This window comes from Triticum urartu, chromosome 3A (genome assembly GCF_056163025.1).
Source record: "Triticum urartu cultivar PI428250 chromosome 3A, HENAU_Tu73, whole genome shotgun sequence".
Lineage (NCBI taxonomy): Eukaryota > Viridiplantae > Streptophyta > Magnoliopsida > Poales > Poaceae > Triticum > Triticum urartu.
This window is the reverse complement of record NC_141875.1, coordinates 170,022,878-170,035,057: the sequence shown is the minus strand read 5'-3', so window position 1 is coordinate 170,035,057 and position 12,180 is coordinate 170,022,878.

Genomic DNA, 12,180 nt, shown 5'->3' with positions numbered 1-12,180 from the left:
AGTCGCAGAGGAAGCAGAGGCCACGGCAAAGCATGGCGAGGCAGAGGACGCCGACACTGGTGGACTCCAGCGAGGTTCTTGGCGGCGGCAAGAGTCGCCAGATCCGGGTGGTGGAGGTCGGGGACGCCCGTTCTGGCTGGAGACGAGGCCAGGGGCATCTCTTCGAGGAGGAGGAAGAAGCAGGGTGCAGCGCTCGTCCTGGAGGTCGCTGTCAAGGCCGCTAGCCGCACGAGAAGAGGAGGACGGCCGGGTTCACAGGAGGACGAATTTGACGGGGCTGCTGCTAACTGAATGCTCACCGACGAGGTCAGCGGTTACAGGGCCGATTGACTTGGCGCAGACGGGCGCTCGCTTGCACGGTCACCGGGTGCGGCAGGATCGAGCAGGATGAAGCGCCGGCTTGTCTCGCACGAGAGGAACGAGGCGGTAGTAGAAGTTGCAGGGGAGCCTGGAGATGGGGACGACAGGCTAACGAGGGGCGGATCCGCGGCACCGGTGCTCCGGCAGAACAACAACGGTGGAGGAGCACTTCCTGAGTTCCGACCTGGTGGTGCAGTCCTTGAAGAAGAACATGGCGACGACGCGGTTAGAGACAGCAGCAGGAGCTAGTGAGAAATAGAGGAGCGATGCGCTGAGGAGGACCTGCAGTTCGGAGCGACTGTCGCGACCTTGAGCAAGGGCGGCGAGGTCCATCTGCTGGTTCGGCGAGGAACAACGGGGTCGGGGCGTTCCTCGGCTGCGGGGTGTGGAAGGAGGAGCTTGTGCTCCTGTTCGTTGCACGGGTAGCCACCCCGATCCCCACTGAATCGGCCACTGGGCTGCCTGCAGGAGAGCTCGGGAGGACGGGGCTCCGCTGGGACGACAACGGAGGTGGAGTAGCTTGGGTAGGTACAGAACTTCGGTGAGCATGGCCGTGGCCATGCTTGCTCGGGCGGGAGGTAGGAGGATGATGGTTGGCTGCTGTGATTTGGGCGGCGCGGTAAACCAGGGAGGTGGTCGGAGGCTTATTGGAGAGGTGGATCTGGGAGGGTCAAGGGGAGAAGTTGGTTGGCCCGATGGGTTTTTGGATCGGGAGCGATCCCAAGGAAAGAGAGTGGCGGCGGCTGTGGGATTGGAGGGAGTTAGTCTGCCTAGGGTCTAGGTTAACTAGAAATGAAATAGGGGAGGCCCCTATATATAGTAGGTGGATGATAATAGGGAGTATGAGGGTAATCTGGACCCTCCGATTATAATCAGATGGCTCGGGACAATTAGGTTAGGGTAGATCAAATAAGAAACCGAAAGATTTAGGGGATGATCCGAATCCAACGACGACGACTGTCCGGGTCGGGTCCAGGACAGCTTTCGGACGCGCGCGCGAGGAGGGCCGCGGGCTGATGAGAGAGGTTAGGTTGGGCCTGGCGGTATGCAGAGGACTGTGTAGACGGCCTTGGGCTGAGAGAAGAGAAGAGAGAGACCCGGCGACTTGTTCCAGAGACCGAAAACGTCCGACGTTTGACCGACTATAATGCCACTATAGTTATCCGTTGGGGCACCAAATGAACTCCGAACGCGATGAAACTTGGCAGGCGACCTACTAACAACAAAACAACACCGCATGCCAACTTTCAACCCATTCCAAGAACATTTTTCGGCCACTTATAAAATACTATTTCGGACATGCCGCGGGCGCGTGCAAGTGTGTCTGGACTCGGAACGGACAATAGAGAGAACTGGGGAACCCGGACGGATACAAGTTTTGAAAACATGATGATGCAATGCACATGATGACGTGACAAGATGCAACACGCAAGCGAAAGACATGGCAACGCAGCGAATAACTGGAAGACACCTGGCACATCGGTCTCGGGGCGTCACAGTACCGGAGGGGGCCACTCACCATCCACGACGGTGGGGGCGCGCCCTACCCCCTGGGTGCGCCCCCTGCCTCGTGGGCTGATACATTTCCAACGTATCTATAATTTTTTATTGTTCCATGCAATTATATTATCTGTTTTGGATGTTTATGGGCTTTATTATACACTTCTATATTATTTTTGGGACTAACCTATTAACCCAGAGCCCAGTGCCAGTTTCTGTTTTTACCTTGTTTTAGGGTATCACAGAAAAGGAAAATCAAACGGAGTCCAATTGACCTGAAACTTCACGGAACTTATTTTTGAAAGGAAAGCAACCCGGGAGACTTGGAGTCCACGTAAGGGAAGCAACGAGGAAGCCACGAGGCAGGGGGACGCGCCCACCCCCCCTGGGCGCGCCCTCCACCCTCGTGGGCCCCTCGTGGCTCCCCTGACGTACTTCTTCCTCCTATATATTTCCATATACCCTAAAACAACCGGGGAGCACAATAGATCGGGAGTTCCGCCGCCAGAAGCCTCCGTAGCCACCGAAAGCCAATCTAGACCCGTTCCGGCACCCTGCCGGAGGGGGATACCCTCTCCGGTGGCCATCTTCATCATCCCGGTGCTCTCCATGATGAGGAGGGAGTAGTTCTTCCTTGGGGCTGAGGGTATGTACCAGTAGCTATGTGTTTAATCTCTCTCTCTCTCGTGTTCTTGAGGTGATACGATCTTGATGTATTGCGAGCTTTGCTATTATATTTGGATCCTATGATGTTTCTTCTCCCCTCTACTCTCTTGTAATGGATTGAGTTTCCCCTTTGAAGTTATCTTATCGGATTGAGTCTTTAAAGATTTGAGAACACTTGATGTATGTCTTGCCGTGCATATCTGTGGTGACAATGGGATATCACATGATTCACTTGATGTATGTTTTGGTGATCAACTTGCGGGTTCCGCCCATGAACCTATGCATAGGGGTTGGCACACGTTTTCGTCGTGATTCTCCGGTAGAAACTTTGGGGCACTCTTTGAGGTTCTATGTGTTGGTAGAATAGATGAATCTGAGATTGTGTGATGCATATCATATAATCATACCCACGGATACTTGAGGTGACATTGGAGTATCTAGGTGACATTAGGGTTTTGGTTGATTTGTGTCTTAAGGTGTTATTCTAGTACGAACTCTAGGGCTGTTTGTGACACTTATAGGAATAACCCAACGATTCATTGGAAAGAATAACTTTGAGGTGGTTTCGTACCCTACCATAATCTCTTCGTTCGTTCTCTGCTATTAGTGACTTTGGAGTGACTCTTTGTTGCATGTTGAGGCATAGTTATGTGATCCAATTATGTTATTATTGTTGAGAGGACTTGCACTAGTGAAAGTATGAACCCTAGGCCTTGTTTCAACGCATTGCAATACCGTTTACGCTCACTTTTATCATTAGTTACCTTGCTGTTTTTATAATTTCAGATTACAAAAACCTATATCTACTATCCATATACCACTTGTATCATCATCTCTTCGCCGAACTAGTGCACCTATACAATTTACCATTGTATTGAGTGTGTTGGGGACACAAGAGACTCTTTGTTATTTGGTTGCAGGGTTGCTTGAGAGAGACCATCTTCATCCTACGCCTCCTACGGATTGATAAACCTTAGGTCATCCACTTGAGGGAAATTTGCTACTGTCTTACAAACCTCTGCACTTGGAGGCCCAACAACGTCTACAAGAAGAAGGTTGTCTAGTAGACATCAAGCTCTTTTTCGGCGCCGTTGCCGGGGAGGTGAGTGCTTGAAGGTATATCTTTAGATATTGCAATGAGTCTTTTAGTTTCTTGTTTTATCACTAGTTTAGTTTATAAAAGAAAATTAAAAAAATATGGAATTAAGTTTGCCTCATACGCTTCATATTTTTAATATCTTTCGTGAGTATGATGGAAAGGAAAATTGTGCCAAAGTGTTAGAAGAAGAATGCATTAAAATGTTTGGCACAAAATCTTTGAATGATGAGCATGATTGCAATGTTGTTAGTATGAACTCCTTGAATACCCATGGTACTAATGATGATTGCACTAGTTATGATGAAAATGTCTCCTATAAACATGTCAATTTTTTTTGGAGCGCATTGGGTTTGTAAGTACACACCAAATAGGGAAGCTAGATATTGTATGAGGCATAACTACTTAGAAACTAAATTGTTGCAAGAAAGGCTAGATGATTGTGCTGAAAATTTAAATTTCCTTGGCCATTCTTGTGAGCTTTGCAATGAACGTGGTCATTTAACCATCCGATGCAAATTGTATCATGATCTAATCGTTTTGAAAAATTGTGATGATTTGATTTCTCTGGCACATCATAATGAACTTAGTTTGCTTATGGGTTACGAAGAAATGAAACGTATAACTAATTATCTTCCAGAATTTGCCCGTTATAAACTTCTTAATTTTGATCTAGAAGAAATTTATATGTATTGTGCGGTGAATTGTATTGAAAATCCTTATATTGCCAGTTACATAAAGAAAAGAAAACAAGTAGAAGATGAAGAGAATATTAATGAAAGGGAAGAGACTTCCCAATATCCTCCTATTATTTCTTATGATGAATCAGGTAACGAGGAGGAGCCTCCTATTCAACCAATCTCATTAATAAGGAGCTCCAAAAAGAGGATTGAACCCACACATGATGTGGTGAAGAAGAAAAGAGAAGGAAAAGGAAGAGAGATAAAAAGATATCTCCCCCAAATAATGCTGCTCCTATTACTATTGTGCCTCATGAAAATATAATTGTGGAAGATAATGATACTTCTTATGATCTTGAAAATCTTTTTGGCACTTGCTTGCAAGAATATGATAATTGCTATACTATTGGTTCTATCCATACTATTAATTATGGGAGTGATTATGCTTATGATATGAAAAGGCCCAAGCTTGGGCATGCTATGTTTGATGAAGATGATATTTTTGAGAATATATTTTCTGCAATTAATGTTTGTCCCAAGCTTGGGGATGCTACGTTTAATGAAGATGATATTTTTAGTCTCCCAAATTTTCATATGCATATTTACAATGATGATAGCATACCTCCTACTTATGATGATTATTGTGATGATACTTATGCTATAAAAAGTAGTGATTATATTTATAAAACTTTTCATGATTATGGTTACCCCTTTTCTGAACATTACTCTTTTAATGTGGAAACAATTTATAGTATTCAAGTTTCTTATGATACTCCCACTATTCTGAATGAGAAGAATCTTGCTTATGTGGAGAGTAGTAAATTTTCTATGCTTGTAGATCATGAAAAGAATGCTTTAGGTGCTAGTTATATTGTTGAATTCATTCATGATGCTACTGAAAATTATAATGAGGGAGGAATATATTCTTGTAGGAATTGCAATAATATCAAGTTTCGTCTCTATGTGCTTAAAGTTTTGAAGTTATGCTTGTTTTACCTTCCTATGCAAGTTGATTCGTGTTCCCATAAGTTGTTTGATCACAAAATCCCTATGCATAGGATGTGGGTTAGACTTAAATGTTCTAGTCATATTCTTCATGATGCTCTCTTTATGTTTCAAATCCAATCCTTTATGTGAGCATCATTGAAATCATCATGCCTAGCTAGGGGCGTTAAACGATAGCGCTTGTTGGGAGGCAACCCAACTTTATTTTTGTTATTTGCTTTTTGTTACTGTTTAGTAATAAATAATTCATATAGCCTATGTTTATATGTGGTTTTAATTTTTAATTAGTATTTGTGCCAAGTAGAACCTTTGGGAAGACTTGGGTGAAGTCTTTGTGATCATGCTGTAAAAAACAGAAACTTTAGCGCTCACGAGATTTTCTGCCATTTTTTACTGGAGAGTGCTATTTAGTTAATTCTTTTTGCATATGATTAATAGAAAAATTACTCAGGTACTACTATTTATTTGAGAATTTTATGATTTCCAGAAGTATACGTTTGATCCAGATTAATACAGACTGTTCTGTTTTTGACAGATTCTGTTTTTCGTGTGTTGTTTGCTTATTTTAATGAATCTATGGATAGTAAAATAGTTTATAAACCATAGAGAGGTTGGAATACAGTATGTTTAACACCAATATAAATAAAGAATGAGTTCATTACAGTACCTTGAAGTGGTGTTTTGTTTTCTTTCGCTAACAGAGCTTACAAGTTTTCTGTTAAGTTTTGTGTTGTGAAGTTTTCAAGTTTTGGGTAAAGATTCGATGGACTATGGAATAAGGAGTGGCAAGAGCCTAATCTTGGGGATTCCCCAGAAGGCATCCCCTCTTTCGTCTTTGTTCATCTGTAACTTTACTTGGAGCTATATTTTTATTCGCCACATGATATGTGTTTTGCTTGGAGCGTCATTTTATTTTCTTTTGTTTTGCTTGTTGTTTGAATAAAATACCAAGATCTGAAATTATTAAATGTTAGAGAGTCTTCACATAGTTGCATTATTCAACTACTCATTGATCTTCACTTATATCTTTCGAAGTAGTTTGTTGTTTGCTCTAGTACTTCACTTATATCTTTTGGAGCATGGTGGTAGTTTTATTTTGAAGAAATAGATGAACTCACATGCTTCACTTATATCATTTTGAGAGTCTTTAGAACAACATGGTAGTTTGCTTTGGTTATGAAACTAGTCCTAATATGATGGGCAACCAAGAGGGATATAATAAAAACTTTCATATAAAGTGCATTGAATACTATGAGAAGTTTGATACTTGATGGTTGTTTTGAGATATGAGGATGGTAATATTAGAGTCATGCTAGTTGAGTAGTTGTGAATTTGAGAAATACTTGTGTTGAAGTTTGTGATTCCCGTAGCATGCACGTATGGTGAACCCTTATGTTAAGAAGTCGGAGCATGATGTATTTATTGAATGTCATTCTTATGAGTGGCGGTCGGGGACGAGCGATGGTCTTTTCCTACCAATCTATCCCCCTAGGAGCATGCGCGTAGTACTTTGTCTCGATAACTAATAGATTTTTGCAATAAGTATGTGAGCTCTTATGACTAATGTTGAGTCCATGGATTATACGCACTCTCACCCTTCCACCATTGCTAGCCTCTCTAGTACCGCGCAACTTTCGCTGGTACCTTAAACCCACCATATACCTTTCTCAAAACAGCCACCATACCTACCTATTATGGCATTTCCATAGCCATTCTGAGATATATTGCCATGCAACTTTCCACCGTTCTGTTTATTATGACACGCTTCATCATTGTCATATTGCTTTGCATGATCATGTAGTTGACATCGTATTTGTGGCAAAGCCACCGTTCATAATTCTTTCATACATGTCACTCATGCATCATTGCACATCCCAGTACACCGCCGGAGGCATACATATAGAGTCATATCTTGTTCTAAGTATCGAGTTGTAATTCTTGAGTTGTAAGTAAATAAAAGTGTGATGATCATCATTATTAGAGCATTGTCCCAGTGAGAAAGGATGATGGATACTAAGATTCCCCCACAAGTCGGGATGAGACTCCGGACAAAAATAAATAAATAAAAGAGGCCAAAGAAGCCCAAATAAAAAAAGAAGAAAAAAAGAGGCCATAAAAAAGAGAAAGGCCCAAATAAAAAATGAGAGAAGAAGAGAGAAGGGGCAATGCTACTATCCTTTTACCACACTTGTGCTTCAAAGTAGCACCATGATCTTCATGATAGAGAGTCTCTTATGTTATAAATTTCATATACTAGTGGTAATTTTTCATTATAGAACTTGGCTTGTATATTCCAATGATGGGCTTCCTCAAAATGCCCTAGGTCTTCATGAGCAAGCAAGTTGGATGCATTCCCACTAGTTTCTTTTGTTGAACTTTCATACACTTATAGCTCTAGTGCATCCGTTGCATGGCAATCCCTACTCACTCACATTGATATCTATTGATGGGCATCTCCATAGCCCGTTGATGCGCCTAGTTGATGTGAGACTATCTTATCCTTTTTGTCTTCTCCACAACCACCATTCTATTCCACCTATAGTGCTATACCCATGGCTCACGCTCATGTATTGCGTGATGATTGAAAAAGTTTGAGAACACCAAAAGTATGAAACAATTGCTTGGCTTGTCATCGGGGTTGTGCATGATTTCAATATTTTGTGTGGTGAAGATGGAGCATAGCCAGACTATATGATTTTGTAGGGATAGCTTTCTTTGGCCATGTTATTTTGAGAAGACGTGATTACTTGGTTAGTATGCTTGAAGTATTATTATTTTTATGTCAATATTAAACTTTTGTCTTGAATCTTATGGATCTGAACATTCTTGCCACAATAAAGAAAATTACATGGATAAATATGTTAGGTAGCATTCCACATCAAAAATTCTATTTTTATCATTTACCTACTCGAGGATGAGCAGGAATTAAGCTTGGGGATGTTGATACGTCTCCAACGTATCTATAATTTTTGATTGTTCCATGCTATTATATTATCTGTTTTGGATGTTTATGGGCTTTATTATACACTTTTATATTATTTTTGGGACTAACCTATTAACCCAGTGCCAGTTTCTGTTTTTACCATGTTTTAGGGTATCGCAAAAATGGAAAATCAAACGGAGTCCAATTGACCTGAAACTTCACAGAACTTATTTTTGGAAGGAAAGCAACCCGGGAGACTTGGAGTCCACGTAAGGGAAGCCACGAGGCAGGGGGCGCGCCCTCCACCCTCGTGGGCCCCTCGTGGCTCCCCTGACATACTTCTTCCTCCTATATATCTCCATATACCCTAAAATGATCGGGGAGCACAATAGATCGGGAGTTCCACCACCAGAAGCCTCCGTAGCCACCGAAAGCCAATCTAGACCCGTTCCAGCACCCTGCCGGAGGGGGAATCCCTCTTCGGTAGCCATCTTCATCATCCCGGTGCTCTCCATGAAGAGGAGGGAGTAGTTCTTCCTCGGGGCTGAGGGTATGTACCAGTAGCTATGTGTTTGATCTCCCTCTTTCTCTCGTGTTCTTGAGGTGATACGGTCTTAATGTATCGCAAGCTTTGCTATTATATTTGGATCCTATGATGTTGTTCCCCCCTCTACTCTCTTGTAATGGATTGAGTTTCCCCTTTGAAGTTATCTTATCGGATTGAGTCTTTAAAGATTTGAGAACACTTGGTGTATGTCTTGTCATGCATATCTGTGGTGACAATGGGATATAACGTGATTCACTTGATGTATGTTTTGGTGATCAACTTGCGGATTCCGCCCATGAACCTATGCATAGGGGTTGGCACACGTTTTCGTCGTGAATCTCCGGTAGAAACTTTGGGGGACTCTTTGAAGTTCTATGTGTTGGTTGAATAGATGAATCTGAGATTGTGTGACGCATATCATATAATCATACCCATGGATACTTGAGGTGACATTGGAGTATCTAGGTAACATTAGGGTTTTGGTTGATTTGTGTCTTAAGGTGTTATTCTAGTACGAACTCTAGGGCTGTTTGTGACACTTGTAGGAATAGCCCAATGATTGATTGGAAAGAATAACTTTGAGGTGGTTTCGTACCCTACCATAATCTCTTCGTTCGTTCTCCGCTATTAGTGACTTTGGAGTGACTCTTTGTTGCATGTTGAGGGATAGTTATGTGATCCAATTATGTTATTATTGTTGAGAGGACTTGCACTAGTGAAAGTATGAACCCTAGGCCTTGTTTCAACGCATTGCAATACCGTTTACGCTCACTTTTATCATTAGTTACCTTGCTGTTTTTATAATTTCAGATTACAAAAACCTATATCTACTATCCATATTGCACTTGTATCACCATCTCTTCGTCGAACTAGTGCACCTATACAATTTACCATTGTATTAGGTGTGTTGGGGACACAAGAGACTCTTTGTTATTTGGTTGCAGGGTTGCTTGAGAGAGACCATCTTCATCCTACGCCTCCTACGGATTGATAAACCTTAGGTCATCCACTTGAGGGAAATTTGCTACTGTCTTACAAACCTCTGCACTTGGAGGCCCAACAACGTCTATAAGAAGAAGGTTGTGTAGTAGACATCATGGGCCCCCTGGTGGCCCTCCGATGCCCATCTTCTACTATATGGAGCCTTTCGTCGAGGAAAACATCATAATCAAGCTTTCGGGACGAGACTCCGCCGCCACGAGGCAGAACTTTGGCGGACCCAATCTAGGGCTCCAGCAGAGCTGTTCTGCCGGGGACACTTCCCTCCGGGAGGGGAAATCATCACCATCGTCATCACCTGTAACACCCCGGATGTAACTTTCCGAATTTGTACTCCAACTCTTGCTGTTTCCGGCGTTAAGTTATATTTATTTTCTCGGGTTCAGGTTTTTGTCTCCGTGTGTTGTTATCGTTGTCATGCATCTCATATCATGTCATCATGTGCATTGCATTTGCATACGTGTTCGTCTCATGCATTCGAGCATTTTTCCCGTTGTCCGTTTTGCATTCCGGCGCTTCGTTCTCCTCCGCTGGTCATTTCTAGCTTTCTTTCGTGTGTGGGGATTAAACATTTCCGGATTGGACCGAGACTTGCCAAGCGGCCTTGGTTTACTACCGGTAGACCGCCTGTCAAGTTTCGTACCATTTGGACTTCGTTTGATACTCCAACGGTTAACCGAGGGACCGAAAAGGCCTCGTGTGTGTTGCAGCCCAACACCCCTTCAATTTGGCCCAAAACCCACCAAACTCTGCTCCATCATCTAGATCGTTTGATCACGATCGCGTGGCCGAAAACCGCACCTCATTTGGACTCTCCTAGCTCCCCCTATGCCTATATATACACCCCCCTCCAAAAATTCACGGATCCCCTCTCCCAAACCCTAGAAAACAGATCTCCGCCGCTGCCGGACGTGTCCGGACGGAGCCGGACAACGTCTGGATCCCGCCGCCCTCTCCCGCGCTGCCACGTGGCAACCGGCGCCCGCCGCCGCCACGGCCCGCCGAGGCCCATCTCCGGCCCTCCTCCCCGCCGCTCAGGCCAGAGGCCGCCGCCCGCGCCCGCGTCGTCCTCCCCGCGGCCGGTGGCCAAGCCCACCTCGCCGCGCCGCCACTGTTCCTGCCGGCGAGGGACCGCCGCCCCGAAGCTCAGCGCCGTCCCGTCCCTCTCCTGGCGGCCGCCGCCTCGTTCCCCGCGCGCCCCGGGCCTCCCTCGCAGCTCCGGCAAGCCGCCGGCCTCCTCCCCCATCGATTCCGGCGAACAGCTACAGTAACTCCGGCCTGCTCCGAAATCCGTGCCGATCCGGATCTCAGATCTGAAAACCTTAGGGTTGACTTTTGCCTCTTCGTTAATTTTTTTATGCAATCTTTGACCTGTGATATCTCTGCATCCGTAGCTCCGATTTGGACATATAGCATATCAAAATGTTCACCTCAGAGAGCACATCATTTCATTCCATTGCATCATTTTCATTTGAGCTCATCTTGATGCCCGAAATGCTATTAGAAGAGGGCTACTTGAGTTAATTGTCAGATCTGCTACTCCGTTTAGCACTTTTGTCATTTTTGCCATGATTAATGTGTGCATGATATGCCCGTGAGTTCTTCATATGTTTTGTTAAGGGTTTTGTCATCTATCCAGAGGTGCAACCCATGTATTTTTAGGATGTGTGTGGTGACTTGTGCAACCTTGCAAAGTGGTGCACTTGCTAATTCTGTTTTCAGGGACTTAGTGATTTCACTAAGTCCTGGGATTGTTTAGTTCATGATGCCATATGTTCTTGTTGTTTCCTAGTGATCCGTGCCTCTTTTGAGGATGATCAGTAAGGTAGTTTTGTTAATCTTGTAGTGTTCTATCCATCCATGTATTTGTTTTCAATTATGGAACACCCTAGCTTGAGTCAATCGAGCTCTACTTTTGCTTCGTTGCGAATCTGGGCAGATCGTCAACTTGTTTGCGATTTTGCCGATGTTCTTATAGTTGATCCGTGTCTAGCTTGCCATGTCTAGCTTGTATTGCCATGCCATTGTTATTGCCATGTCTAGCTTGTATTTTGTGCCTTCTTGAAGGATGTATGCTTGTCTTGCCATGACTTGCACCGTGGTGAGTGCATCGAGCTCGTAAACATGCCTTCGTGAGTTATGTTTCAGCATGTCCCAGTTTTCACTAAGTCTAGAAGCTGATTATGTTTTTGCTATGTTCGTGTGCTTGTTAGTATATTTTGTGATCCCTTTTGGCTCAAGGTCACTAAGGGACTTTTTTTAAGCTTGTTGAGTAGCTCCATTCCATGTCTTCCTTTGTCATTTTCAGGTCCTGTAGCATGTTGTTTTGTTGCTCCGAAGAGGGCTATATGATCTGAAATTCCAGACAAGTGTTAATTTCACTAAGTCTGAGATCTGTTTACCA